The sequence below is a fragment of the Carcharhinus amblyrhynchos genome, chromosome 2, assembly GCF_965287045.1.
Source record: "Carcharhinus amblyrhynchos chromosome 2, sCarAmb.v2.hapA, whole genome shotgun sequence".
Lineage (NCBI taxonomy): Eukaryota > Metazoa > Chordata > Chondrichthyes > Carcharhiniformes > Carcharhinidae > Carcharhinus > Carcharhinus amblyrhynchos.
This window is the reverse complement of record NC_137325.1, coordinates 59,169,068-59,183,777: the sequence shown is the minus strand read 5'-3', so window position 1 is coordinate 59,183,777 and position 14,710 is coordinate 59,169,068. Positions and strand designations below refer to the sequence as shown.

The following is a 14,710-nucleotide window of genomic DNA, read 5'->3' as shown; positions in this document are numbered from 1 at the left end:
GCCTCTTCCTAGTTTAGATCGGCTTGTCATGTGTTCCATTTATCACAGGAACATGACGACGATTAGGGCAAAATGGGAAATGTGACGCATTGGAGGGATGGTGATAAACATGCTTCTTTGTAATTTGCATGCTTAGTCAGGTCAACAAATGAATAACTAGCTAATCTCCTGTTGTTTTGCTTTCTGGGAGCCTGGATTCTGCAGCATTATAACATTTAGACAAGTCTCAATGTGAACCAAGGCGCAACAGACAGCAGTGAGTGGAAGTGGAGAGCAGGGAATAGGAGCATTTCTGCAATCTTTCTATGTTTATTAGAATAGAAACCATGGGGGTGAAATTGAACCTGTGCTGTAGCACAGTACAGTCAATAGGCAATCAGGCAGGACTTATTTCTTCAATTGATTTCAGCGAAAAATAAAATTTGCTGGAAAGTAAAATGCGCTTTGCTACCATCTGTTTTGTGCTACCATCCAAAACCAATTTCACCCCAATCTTCCCTGCCACTTTATCCATCGGACTGTGCTATCTAGTTACTGAAGAACAAGATAAGTTCAGTGGTTCATCTTCTCCTTGCTAGTTAATTTATTGGTGCTGTTTTTTGATTGCTGACTCCTGATTGGTGTTTCACATCTTCTTGATGATTTTAGTATATCAGTCTGTCCCCAATCTGTCCTGTTCAAAATTGATTGTGCTTTACAAACTATAGTTAAAGCAGATCTGAGGTATATTTTCAAGTATGTTGCATTGATGGATGCATGCTGGAGGCAAAGCATCTGATAGATGAAGGAAAATATATCAAAAAGAATTCAACACACAAGTTCCATGGATTCTGAAAATATCCTTTCACTTTTTAATGCACTAATCCCAATGCTGTTCTCCAGTTATTGAATGGTGCAGCACAGATTGTTGCCCTCTCCCACCCCCATGCCAGCCCTTGTATATTTCTGCGCTACCCTATGCCTCTTATTTGCTCCCATGTTTCCTCGATACCCTTTAGTCTATAAGCGACGTGGAAGTTTTGGAGAGAGTACGGAAAAGGTTTACCAGGATCTTACCCTGGTGTGGAGGGTATTAGTTATGAGGAGAGATTGAATAAACTGGGATTGTTCTTCTTGGAAAGATGAAGGCTGAGAGAGTGATCTGATAGAAGTTTATAAAATTGTGAGGGGCACAGATGGAGTGAACAATTGGAAGCTTTTTCCTATGGCAGAAATGACAATTACAAGGAGGCACATGTTCAAGGTAAAGGGGGAGGGGTGGGGGGGGAAAGGTTCAGTAGAGATGTGCAGGGTAAATTTTTTACACAGAGACCTGGAATTCACTACCAAGTGAGATAGTTGAGGCAGATATTAGCCACATTTAAGATTTATTTGTTCTAGATACGTGAACAGACAGGGAATAGAGGGATACAGGCGGTTGGTCTAGATAGGCACAGACATGATTGGCACAGACTTGGAGGGCTGAAGGGCCTGCTCCTGTGCTGTACTGTTCTTTATTCTTTGATTACTGACAAAGTAGTTGTCAGTAACCAAAGAATAAAGAACAGTACAGTACAGGAACATTTAAAAGTTTTAGAACACCAAGAAAAAGCCATTACTCATGGATAGCAAAAATCCTAAGTACTGATCTTTCATTATTTAGTCTATCAGTCAAAGTAATTACTGACAAAATACTTGGAAACTGCACTTCCAATCATACAATGCTTATTCCTATAGATTGAATAAATCTCCTCTATTGATTCCTAGAAACTTTTATTCCTGTTCAAATGCAGGATAGAAGCAAATAAATGCAGCAACATCTGTTGGCGAAAACAAGCACTGTAATTGAGACTTAGAGTATGCGAATAACAGAATATTTAAATCAACGTTAAGAATGCAGCAATTTTAAGTTGTGATAAATAGTTTAGCTTGACTACATGATACCTCTTTCTCTATTTAATCAAACTATCATATAATAGCAATCAACAACCAGCTCCTGTTGCAGCGATACTCTTGACATAGTGCTATGTTTTGTTACAAAGGAAATACAATTATAGAAGCATTCTGCAGTGTTAGTCTAACCACAAAATGGATGCTGTACTTAGAAGAAAAATATGAACAAATGTCTTCTTAGCGTGAGAATTCACTGTGTCCCTGGCTAAGATCAAGCGTAGTAGCGACATGCTGCACTTGGTTGAAGTCATTAGGTTACAATTTAGCTTCATTTGAAGCAATTTTTTAAAGCGGCATCTCGGCCTTTTGGCTAAGATGCAAATGAGATCAAGCCTTGGAGGAGGAGCTACACCTACTCCAATCAGCTTGGAACATGTAGATCACGCCCAAGACAGGAGGTGAGAGCCCTGTCTTGTCAGCTTGGATCGGGAATATCCCAACTAGTTGGGACTCTGAATTGGACTTGATTTGATTGGATTAAATTGGAATAAAGAATAAAACAAAAATCTGCAGTATAAGGGTCTGGCACATATAGGGTTAATGTCGAATTGTATATATTACCAACCACACAGAGAACACATGAGCCACATGTAGAATCAATCAAATGTTGGACAGAGCTGTGTGCACAAGCAAACATGGACAAAGCTCCCAGCTTTTGTGACACCTAGAATTTTTTGGGGGAAAATTCTGTTTTAGACTTCATTTTTGTTTAAAAACATAAAATCTTGTGCCATAGTTCTGTTGGTCAATCGTTAGTTGTTTGAGTTTCTTGTTTAAATGGTTCCTAACCTGGTTGCAACATTTGTAACATAGATGATTGTTGTTAATGACAGAAACTCTAGGCATCATGAAACAAGGAGGTAATGGCTGCAATCTATTGACCACATTAGCCACAGGCGCAAATCCTGTAATGATCGCTAAATTTCACAAGAAGGCCTAAAATGAGATTTGCGCCACCAAGATCTCAGTTTGATATCTTCTCCGCGGCCCCTGCCCCCCAAAACACCCCAGAACCTGACTTCTATAAATGGATAAGTACTTACCAGCCTGGATGCCTTAACATCTGCCCAACCAGTCAGCACGATGTCATGCTGAGGTGAATCACTACTGGTTTTCAAAAGCGGGAACCAGTCATGATGACCATGCCAGGGACATAGAAGTGGTGGTGAGGGACATGACCAAGCACAGAAACTGCCAATCTGGCAGTGTCAGATGGGCAATGTCAGATGAGCAGTGTCAGGTGGGCAGTGCCAAGTTGGCACTGCCAAGGGTGGGTTCTCCCAGTGGGGCTCCCTTATGTGGGCAGGGTGGGGAGAGCGAGGGGTGGGTCTCGATGCATGCGAGGGATGGGGGGTGTAGAGGACTACTGCGCCTGCACCCATCTGTTAGCACTGAGATCGATACATGCACAGTGGCTTTGCTCTGCCTGCTGGCCAGGTCAATCGCTGGCCAGTCCCACCACCCGCATTGCTGCCATCTGTCTCACAGCGGTCTGATCGCTGGCCCCGACCATTCCCAGGCTAGCTCCGAACCCTCCCTCCTTGACTGCCCCAATCTCCAGCCCTCCTTCCGATTCCCCACCCCTGCAGTCCCGATACTGCCAGCAGCCCTGCCCCCTGGGGCCCCTAGGCACTGTCCGAAGCCCAGTGTGTTTCCTCTTGGGCAGTGCCAGAGGGCCCAGGCTGGCATTACCAAGTTGGCAATGTCCAGGGGGCACCCTTCCCTGCTGCCCAACCCTCTGGTAGGCCCCATTGCCCCCCCTTCACTCCAGCCACTTGGGCCACTAGTTCCCAGTTAGTGGGGAGCTACTGTAATGCCTGCTGGACTGAACCACTCTGGCAAGGTGTTGGGGGGAAGATGCTAGCAGGCCCAGAGATTTCAGTCCTGGGCCTAATTACATTTATATTAAAATGACCATTTAAATGGTCTTTTTGTTTCCCTGCTGATTTCTGGCGCGGATATGATGCTGCCGGAAATCCAACACTGGGAGATGCCATCAGGATGGGAACGCTTGCATGAACCCCACAAATTGGCCAACGTGGGAATCTCCTGGCCCACTGCACTAAAAAAGGAGCGTAGCGGGATGGGAGAATTGTCGCCATGGTTTGGCAGCACCGGGGGTGGGGGGGTGGACTTGGGTTTAGAAAAGCACTCCAGAGAGGAAAAGAATATTAAATGGCTACAAACCCATCAGGAACAGGCTTTTTGATGCAGCCCTTGAAAGAAAACAGATTACACCAACACCAAGGGTATAGATATAGGGAGCAGCTGCAGACACAGCTGGAGCGCATGCAGTGGCTGTAACCACAACAGGGGAACAAATACTGTCTGTAGCTAGACAAGGAGCAAATATAGAAATGACAGCTGCCTTGGAGGACAGAATGCTGTTTATTTTTATGTAGAAAAGTATTAAGAATAAAAAACTGAACAGCGACAGTGAGGCTGCGGACGAGCGAAGCCCTGAAAAATACGAATTCTCGACATCTAGGCTGAGTAATATCAGCTCCAGAAAAAATAAAGACTTAACTCTGCAGGCAAATCTTGTCTGGCAGATTCCAATCCAGACTTGATCAATTTTCAGGATAAGGGTAAATACTTTTTGTGTTGTGTTAATGTTGTAAACTGTATCCTTTATAAATCTATGTATGGTTGGCTATCAATAATTTAAGCAATTTGATTAATTTTGTTGCCATTATTAATTCCCATCTGGTAACATAGATAAAGGTTTGAATAATCTGATTTATTGTGGTTTTATGGTGTGATTAGTAGTTTTTTTCCTACCAGTCTATATTTGAGTAAATCAGTGTGATTAAGTTGGCAGATAAAGGTGGAGGGATTATCCTTTATCCATAAATCTGAAAACTGAACACATTTACAAATCCCATTATTTTGAACCACATCGACCTTTGGCACAGGAAGTCTCTGTCCTGAGCCACCATGAACCTCGCTGACTATATCTGACCTTTAGCACAGGAATTCTAGTTATTTGTCTGCACTGTGCATCATGTGATTTTTGTCCACAATGTTTACCTTGCGACCTTCCTCCTACAAGCAGAATCACAGATGGTGCCACAGGTGTGAAAATATTACATGTACCCTGAGATCATTATTTATTCAGTGATATATCTTCCTTTTTGAGCCAGTTTATTTATCTTAGACTAAAGCTAGCTGAGGCTTTGACTATTGTAAGGTAAGTAGGCCTCCATTACAATATATGCGGTATTTGAAAAGTAAAATGATCTGAAATCCTCAATACAATCAGACCCGAGGGTTTCGATACTCACTCGACCTGTAGTTGGAAACACAGGAGTGTGGGGGGTGTGGGGGGACCAATCTTAACAAAAACATTTCTAAGTGTTAAACGAGTATGGAAATGGGAAAGAATCATGTAGATCTTTTGGATGAGTTCCCAATAATGTGGCACTTAGAGAAAAAAAGAGCCAAGATGTGATTCTCATCAGTAAGGGGTGGGACAGAGCCTGAACTCACCAGTAGAGCTGGTGGCTGAGCTTTTGGGCACCATTGTGCAGACGCCCCATCTCTGAGAGTATACAAGGCTTAACATAGTGTACACAGTACACCGGGAGATCTCCTGACATCCTGGACATCAACATCCCTTGCCGATCGTCACTCACCCGTGCCCCCCCCCCAAACATTGCCCCCCGCCACATCCACCCCCCACCCCCTGACCACTGTCCCAGCCGACTGCAGCCCCAACCGATCCCCACCTCCCCGATCGCTGCCCCGGCCAATGCCAATGCCCCCCTCCCCCCAACTGCAGAGTTCCCCCCTTCCCTTACCCACCCTATGAAGCATCTCCCTGCCTCCCCCCATTATGGCTCCACCCACTTCTGGCCCTACCTCTTTGGGTCTGATCCGACCAGTAGGACAAGCCACGAAGTTCATCCTCTCAAGGAGTCCCTGATTTGCTCAAAAATCTTTTCAAAATTCCTTCATGGATATGCAACGCAAAATCTATCCCGAAAGAATGAAAAATTTGAATATCTTGTTGCGTAGCATATGGAGATCCCAACTGATGACATTTTGAAAAGGTAAATTTTTGAGAGCAGAAATTTAGTGGGTTACTACAAATCTGCACTAGATATATAGAATGTGGTAGTATGTCACAGATCCTGGGCAACGCAAGGTCAACCATTGCTGATACCTAGATGGAGTTCTGTCACAAACCTTACAGTTTCAAAAATACAAGAAAATGATCCCATTAGAAAAGAAAGACTCGTATTTATTATTGTGTCTTTTGTTCCTTCAGGAATGTCCCAAAGCATTGTATAGCTAATTGGTACTTTTGAAGAGTGTCACTGTTGTAATGTAGGAAAGAACAGAGGGTCAGTTGCAGTTTAAGGACTTGTCAGTTGTTAAAAATATCAGTGAAAAAAGCAGTCCTGAGTCAGAAACCCAAGTGGTTTAGATGCAGTGTTAATACAGTTGTTAATGTGCTGCGTGACTGTGCCATGACTCAGTGCATCAGACTAGTCATTAAAGGCAGTGCTCATCTTAACCTGGTCAACGACCCAGATAATGTACAAGTAAACGCAAAGGTCAAAGCACCCCTGAGGAACAGGAGTTACAGAATTATTTTAACATGATTGGAATGCTACCACACTGAGGATCAGGAAACAGGTTTCTAAATTTAAAACAAATAAGTTCAAAGAGATGTGGGAAGAACTGAGACAAATTGATTGGTGAACAATGTTAATATTTCCATCTAGAAGACAAATGGAATGTTCTTTAAAAAATGCAAACATACGATCTAAGAGCAAGAGTCGACCATTCAGTCCCTTGAGCCTGCTCCTCCATTCAATAAGATCATGGCTGATCTGTATGTATTTCAAATTCTACATCCCCATCTATCCACAATAAGCTTTGATTCCCTTGCCCAACAAGAACCTCTGCCTCCCCTCCACCACCTCCTGATGCACAGTTCCACAGTCACAAGACCCTCTGAGAGTAAACAATTCTCCTTATCTCTGTCCTAAAAGGAAAAGCCACAATTTTAAAACGGTGCCCCATATCTCTGGATTCACCCACAAAAGGCAATAGAATTAACAAACTAAAAGGGAAAAAAAGACTAAAATCCTTCAGAAAGAAGGAGTTCATAGGGATAAACATATCATTTAGCAGAAACTTATTCAGACTGAGCAGGGCAGCTGAGATCGACCTAGAAAAATGCAGATCAAGGCAAAGTAGAACAATAAAATATCTCTTTCATTTTACAAAAACAGGGAACAGGCGAAAACATTAAAATATACAAATTGACTTGTAACTGATAATGACCACAATATAGTAAATATTCTGAATCACTTCATTAACATGAACATCATGCCCTTCTTCCAAAAAAAGGTGTATTTCACAACTTCAGTACAAATGAGATTGAAGAGTTTAAAGTGAAGCTTCTAGGATGAGCTGGTTTTTACCTCAGTGTTCAGAGGCACTGCTGAAAGGCCTCACTGTCATTGTGAGGAAGTCACTGGAGCTCCTGGTTTTTTTTTAACTGGAAGCGATTTTATTTATACAACGTTTCCATTGTAAACTTTTCCTTCCGAGAGATGAACCTGGAGGAGTGAGTGGCACCAACACCAGGTTTGCCATGCTTGACAGGCTTGTAGATGATGGAGAATTCGCCAAGGTAACGGCTGATTATTTCAGGCTTGATTTCAACCTCATTAAAGGTTTTGCTATTGTTGCGCACCAACCATGCTGCAAACCGTCTCTGGGAGGATAATCAGACCCTGAAGGTGAATTTAACAATCTCTGCTTTCTCTATTCATGCAGTCATAGATTCCCTACATTGTAGAAGGAGGCCATTCAGCCCATTGAGCTTGCACCGACAACAATCCCATCAGGTGCTATCCCCATTACCTCATGTATTTACTCTGCTAATCCCCCTGGCACTAAAAGGCAATTTATCATGGCCAATCAACCAAATCCACACATCTTTGGGCTGTGGGAGGAAAGCAGAGCACCCGGAGGGAACCCACGCAGACATGGGGAGATCATGCATATTCCACACAGACAGTGACACAAACTGCAAATCGAACCCGGGTCCCTGGCGCTGTGAGGCAGCAGTGCTAACCACTGTGTCACATTGGTGAAGCTTCCTTTTCAGCCTAGTGCAGCCACTTGCGGAGGAACTGCTGTTTGTGGCACAGGCCTCTGTTCATACATCAGCACTGACGGGTACAGTACTGTTCATCTGCTATTCATAGACATGCTGAGGAGCTGATCCAGGTCAACATCTCTTTAGGTAAATTTCCTGAAAGTCCTTTTCTTCTTCTGTTCTACTTGGTCAGAGATTTTCACAAAGCCTGCAGGCAATTACAGACCCATTACACACAACACAAGAACAAGAGAAATAGAAGCAAGTGTAGGCCACCAGGCCCTTTTCTGTGCCATTTCCCCAGAGCTCTCTATTCCTTGAGCTATCAAATATTTATCCACTTCCACTTTAAATACTTCCAATGACCTGGTCTCCATCACCCTTTGGGGAACAGAATTCCAGACGTCCTCTGCAAGAAGAAATTTCTACTTACCTCAGTTTTAATTGACCAGCCATTTATCTTGTAGCTATGTCCCCTGGTTCAGAACTCTCTTACTGGTGAAAATATCTCATGTCTCCCCTGTCAAACTGCCTCGGGATTGTGCATGTTTGAATAAAGTCACACACTATCCTAAACTCCAAGGAATACAGTCTAAGACTACTTAGCCTCCCTAGGTAGCTCAGTCTTCTCATCCCAGGAATTAGCATGGTGAATCTCCTTTGGACTGCCTCCAATGTTACTATATCCTGTTTAATGTAATAGGACCAAAACTATATTCCACACAGTATTCCAGGTAAGTCTCACCAATACTATGTACAATTGCAACAAAACCTCTGTTTTTAAACTCCAGCCCCTTTGCAATAAAAGCCAAAATGCCATTTGCCTTGATAACTACTTGTTGGACCTGCCTGCCGTCTTTTTGTGATTCATGCACTAGAACTCACACAACCCTCTGAACTTCATTCACCTGCAGTCTGTCTCCATTTGGATAACAATCTGCTTTTCATTCCTCCTACTGAAGTGCATGACTTCACACTTCCAACATTAAGCTCCATTTGCCAGGTTTTTGCCCAGTCACCCAATCTATCTATAACCAGAGCCACAGTATCCTCATCACAGCATGCCCTCCCCCCTATCTTGGTATCATTGTTGAATTTGGAAATGTTATATTCCTTTGTAGGGTCTATTCTCTTCTTAGAATAGACATAGACACAACTGGTCAGAAGTAAAATTTCATTTATTGAACATCATTTAAAATTAGCATTTACAAAAAGTGAAAGATATTAATTTACTGGTAAGCAAGAGAGAGAGAGAATACAGACTCAATCCAAAAGCTCGTACAGGATTCAACACAACTGAACAGCTGAACACGTTGCTGTTATTAACAATATATGAATTTGATCGTCTATTATTAAAGAGCTGGGTACAAGCAGTCTCCAGTTTTCAAAAACAATTCATAGCTGTGTGACCACAATAGTTTCTGTTTCTGCAAAACTTTGCTTAACATTGCATTCTCAAATGTAGTCAATTTCTAAGCTCAAAACCTAGAATTCTAACTGAGTTTTAAAATGTGGCCAAGCTAGCTTCATTAGATTTAAAGCATAGCATGACTAGTTACATTAGGCAGAAATACTTAGAATGAAGCCTTTTAATTGAGGCAAACCATATAGAGGATCCCACACTTCTTCCAGATCATTAATGTAAATAGTGAACAATTACGGACCAAGAAGTGATCCCTGTGACACTGCACTAGTGATATCTTTCCACTCTGAAAAAGGCCCATTTATTCCAACTGTCTTTTCTATGTGACAGTCAGTTTTCAATTCATGCTAACATACTTCCTCCAATTATATGGGCTTTTACATTACGCACCAGCCTCTTATGCAGTACCTTGTCAAATGCCTTTTGGAAATCTAAATCCACTACAGCTACAGGTTTCCCTACATCTACTCTCCCCGCATTATCCTCAAAGAATTTGAGTAAATTTGCCAAACATAATTTACCTTTCATAAAACCATGTTGACTAGATGTGATTATATTCAGCTTTCCAAAATGATTAGCTATTTTCTCTTTGATTATTGACTCCAGTATCTTGTCAATAATAGATGTTAAACTAACTGGCCAATAGTCTTCTGCCTTTCTCCCTTTTTGAACAAGGGAGTCAAATTGGCTGTTTACCAATCTTCTGCCACCCTCCCGGAATTTAACAAGTTATGAAAACTTTCAACCAATGAGTCCACCATCTCTGCAGCCACTTCCATTAAAACTCTAACATGCAGTTCATCAGGTCCTGGCGACTTGTCTGCCTTTAGTCCCTTGAATTTTTCTAATACTCTATCCCTTGTGATTTGGATTTTTGTAAGTTCTACCATTGCAAGTATATCCCTCCTTAAGTAAGGAGACCAAAATGCATGCAGTACAATAGGTGCTGTTTCACCAATACCTGTGCTATTCTAAGAAGAGTTTCATCATTAAAACTCCATCATGTCTCAGTAAAGGCCAAAATTCTGTTTATTGGTGGAACCAGTGAATTCTTGATAGTAATGCACAGAGCTAGAACCTCGGGGTTCAACAGCTACTCAAAGATGGAGGATCATTCAGGAAGAGGCTTTGGGTTTTGTGTTTGCTTTAAAGTAGGCATGAGGAGGGCAGTGGGAAATATCCTCATTGTATTCTTTTCTCCAGTCACATTGTTCATTGAAGTTAAAAATGGAAGGCTCCTATGAACAACTGAAGGGGAAAACATTATGGTCTGGAGAAATGAGCAGAGGTTTGTCCTGAGGAAGATGACTAATCACTTAAATCTGATAAATTCTTCAAGGTGAAATAAACATAAGACCACAAAACATAAGAACAGAAGTAAGCCATTCTGCCCTTTGAGTCTGCTCCACCACTCATGAAATACTTCACAGATGGGTAGATCACAAGAACAGAGCAGTATTTCAATTTGCGACTCTGTAAGGTTTATTGATAAAAATGGCAAAGTTCAGGTTTTGTTGAATGATATTTATGCTGAGGAATTAAGTGCTTTTTCAATTTTTGCACCTCTGTCAGTATCAGCTGCTTCCTGGTCAGATATTGCATAAGACATGCCTTGAATCTAATCTCAGTAATGACGATTCTACTGCATTAGTTTGAACTTTTTATTTTCCTCAAGGGAAATGTCTGGATGACATTTGTGCTGATTGTTGTTAAATGATGGTTAATTTTATGAGGTGGATTCACATTGCTTAGGAACCTGTTCATGAATCTTATTCACGTTCACCCAGTGTACAACCCATACTGCTTAAAGGGTATTTTCATTTGATGAGTTTAGTTTTAGATTCAAGTCCAAATCCCAGCTAGAAAGGTGTTTGTACCAATTGTTTAGTAGTCCTTATCAATAAGGCTGTATTTTGATAAGGTCCCAAAATGGCCATGGCTCTGTGAGGCTGCCCCCACTCAGATGGTACCATTTGTCCTCCCACCACTGCCACTCTGCCAGTGCTCTTACTGTTCCTAACAGCCAGTCAACCCAAACTGTTGCAGCCTTTGCTCAGATGGTGCAGTTTGAAGCTGAGTTTTCTCAGCCCTCAGCCACTTGAGGTCATTCTGCAAAGCCATCTGCAATCTTTCCCATTGAAAGTCGGCAGATATCCACTGGCCATGCTGCAGCCACTGGTGGAGCAGTATGCAGGAGCAGTGGGACAAGCGAACGTACAAGGAAAATAGGCAATAACGGAATGCACAAGGATGATACATTGACTTTCATATAGAATAATTAACAATTTGATTTAGTTTGCCTTGTTTGCTTGTTTGGGTTGGTTGGACTGGCTTACATTTCATTTGTCATTTGTTCATTCATTCCAATATCCTGCCTGTACTCTGTTGAGTCTATCATTATCTTCCTCAAAGTTCACAATACTTCCAAGTTATGTGTTATCTACAAATTCTGTAGTTGTTCTCCAGTTACACTGGTTAAGGACATTAATTTGGATCTAGAAAGGCAGTGACCCAGGTACCACCACAGTCCCCTCCATGGATCCCTACCTTGATATGATGGATAGGCTTGTGTGTAGAACATAGAACATTACAGTGCAGTACAGGCCCTTCGGCCCTTGATGTTGTGCCGACCAGTGGAACCAATCTAATGACCTTCTAACCTAAACTATTCCAATATTATCCATATGTCTATCGAATGACTATTTGAATGCCCTGAAAGTTGGCGAGTCCACTACTGCTGCAGGCAGGGCATTCTATGCCCTTACTACCCTCTGAGTAAAGAATCTACCTCTGACATCTGTCTTATATTTATCACCCTTCAATTTAAAACTATGTCTCCTCTTGTTGGCCATCACATGTACTCCAATGATCTATTCAATGATGCTATCAGAAGCTCCTTGTTCCTGGTAGGGCCACCCATGGCAGCAGGGTCATGAGGAAATGCCAGACAAAGTGTGGTCCAGAAATTCCTCAATGCCAAAACAGATGACAGAAGACTGTATGTCTCTCCAGCTGCAAAGACCACCAACCTGTCAAAATTATGTGGACAACAGGGCACCTGCCCCAAAATCCACATGTTAAACAAAGTCACATACAGGCTTCCACCAGAAAATGGCCTGTTCAGTCACATGAAGACCCATGGCAGAAGGTTGTGGCAATGAGTAGATGTCATCCTCATCAATCAGCAGCCAACAGTCTGATTATCAACTCCTGATTAACCTCGTGTATACCTTTCTCCAGGTCACAAAACGATTCATCATTAATCTCTGTTTCCTGTTATCCAGACAATTTGTTATCCACGTTGCCATTGTTGCTTTTCTTCCTTTCTTTGTTGACAAACCTCTTATATGGCACTTTATCAAATGCTTGTTGGAAATTCATGTATACTTCGTCAACAGCATTACCCTGATCAACCCTCTGTTATCTCCTCAAATAAATTCCAACAAGTTAGTTAAACATGTTTTTCCCCTCAACAAATCCATGCTGATTTTCCTTAATAATCTGATGTTGTCCAAGTGACTGTTAATTTTGGCTGAAATTATTTCAAATGTTTTCCCACCGATGAGGTCAAATTGACTGGTTTGTGGTCGCTCGCTTTACCTTTACACCTTTCTTTGAACAAGGCTATAAAATTTACAGTTCTCCAGTGCTATGGAACCATCCCGAAGGAGGATTGGAACATTATGGCTAGTTCCTCTGCACTTACCATCCTTAATTCCCTCAGTATCATCAGATCTGAGTTGTTTCAGATGATTTGTCAACTTTAAATACAGCCATCCATTTTAACACCTCTTTATCAGTTTGTTTGACCAGCCAGCATTAACCACATTCTCTTTCACTATGACTTTGGCAGCACCTTCTTCCTTGGTAAGAGACATGCAAAGTATTTGTGTAATACCTCAGTAAAGCCCTCTGTCTCCATGAGTAAATCCCTTTTATGATCTCTAATTGGCTCCCCCACCCTTTCACTGTTAATAGGTAATTAATTATTCTTAGATTTCCTTTTATGTTGGTTGCCACCATCTTTCATACTCTCTCTTTGCTTGTCTTGTTCTTTTCTCAGGTTTCCTCTGAATGTTCTGTTTAAGCCTGATTCTTATTTATATTATCAACCTGATAGCTGTTATGTGCACTATTTTTCAGCTTCATCTTACTTTCCAGCTCAATCAGCTTCTAGGAGGATCAAGATTTGTTTGCCCTGCCTTTCCCTGCCTGGGGGAAGTGATGGCCAAGTGGTATTATCACTAGATTATTAATCCATGAAATTTAGCTAATGTTCTGGCGACCCAGGTTCAAATCCTACTCATGGCAGGTAGTGGAATTTGAATTCAATAAAAAATATCTGGAACTAAGAATCTGCTGATGACCATATAAACCATTGTTGGGAAAAACCCATCAGTTTACTAATATCCTTGAGGGAAGGAAATCTACCATCCTTACCTGGTCTGGCCTACATGTGATTTCAGAGCCACAACAATGTGGTTGATTCTCAACTGCCCTCTGAACAAGGGCAACTAAGGGATTGGGCAATAAATGCTGGCCAGACAGTGACACCCATGTCCCATCAATTAATAAAAAAAACCTTGACTGCACCCAATCCATTCTTTTAAGATATCCTATATTTCCATTACAATTTTACCTCCAAATCTTTAATTCCCAGATACTTGGGCCCTTTCCCGTAAATTATTTTTACTGTGGTTTGCTCCATGTACTTTCTAGAGTTAACCGTGAACCATTCATACTCGATCACGGTCCTTAAATATTCCCCAAGTGCCAGTAAGTCCACTTGACCCATCTCATTCACCAGAACTAGATCCAGTAATACCTCCTTCTTTGTTGGAAAGGGAGCACACTAACCTAAGAAACTCTTCTCACCCCATGTCCTTACACTGTTATCCTGGAGAATTTCAGAGCATGAACTGCCTCCTCCCTCCACCTTCACCCCACAGAATATTACACTGCCCCAAGGTGTGAGACTGAGGAGGGACCCAGATCACAGGAAAGTGATGACAGGGGTTGGTGGGGGAGGGGATGGTCATGGGGTGAGTTCACAGGGGAGGGGGTATGAAGTGCCTGGCCAAAAGGGCAGGGGTGTGGCTTTCAGGCACTGGCTTGAATTCAGGGACTGCCACTGGATACCTGCAAGCAAACACATCACTATTTGCTTGCCATGGTCCCTATACAGTAGCACCTCATCATTGCTGGGTTAATATCAACAGCAGTGGGGGCCTAAGTGG

General features: G+C 42.1%; 1 protein-coding gene across 4 annotated transcripts in view; it reads left to right on the top strand.

Annotated features, from left to right (window-relative positions):
- Window positions 1-14,710, top strand: part of lrrc3b (leucine rich repeat containing 3B) — a 58,025-nt gene that overhangs the window by 16,707 nt on the left and 26,608 nt on the right. Inside the window, exon 1 of one of the 4 annotated variants that reach the window (XM_080216263.1) lies at window positions 4,466-4,520. The exons of the other annotated variants lie outside the window; for them this stretch is intronic. The gene's annotated coding sequence lies outside the window, so the exon portion shown is untranslated. Of the gene's footprint in view, window positions 1-4,465; window positions 4,521-14,710 lie in introns of those variants that run through there. 4 annotated transcript variants of the gene reach the window in all.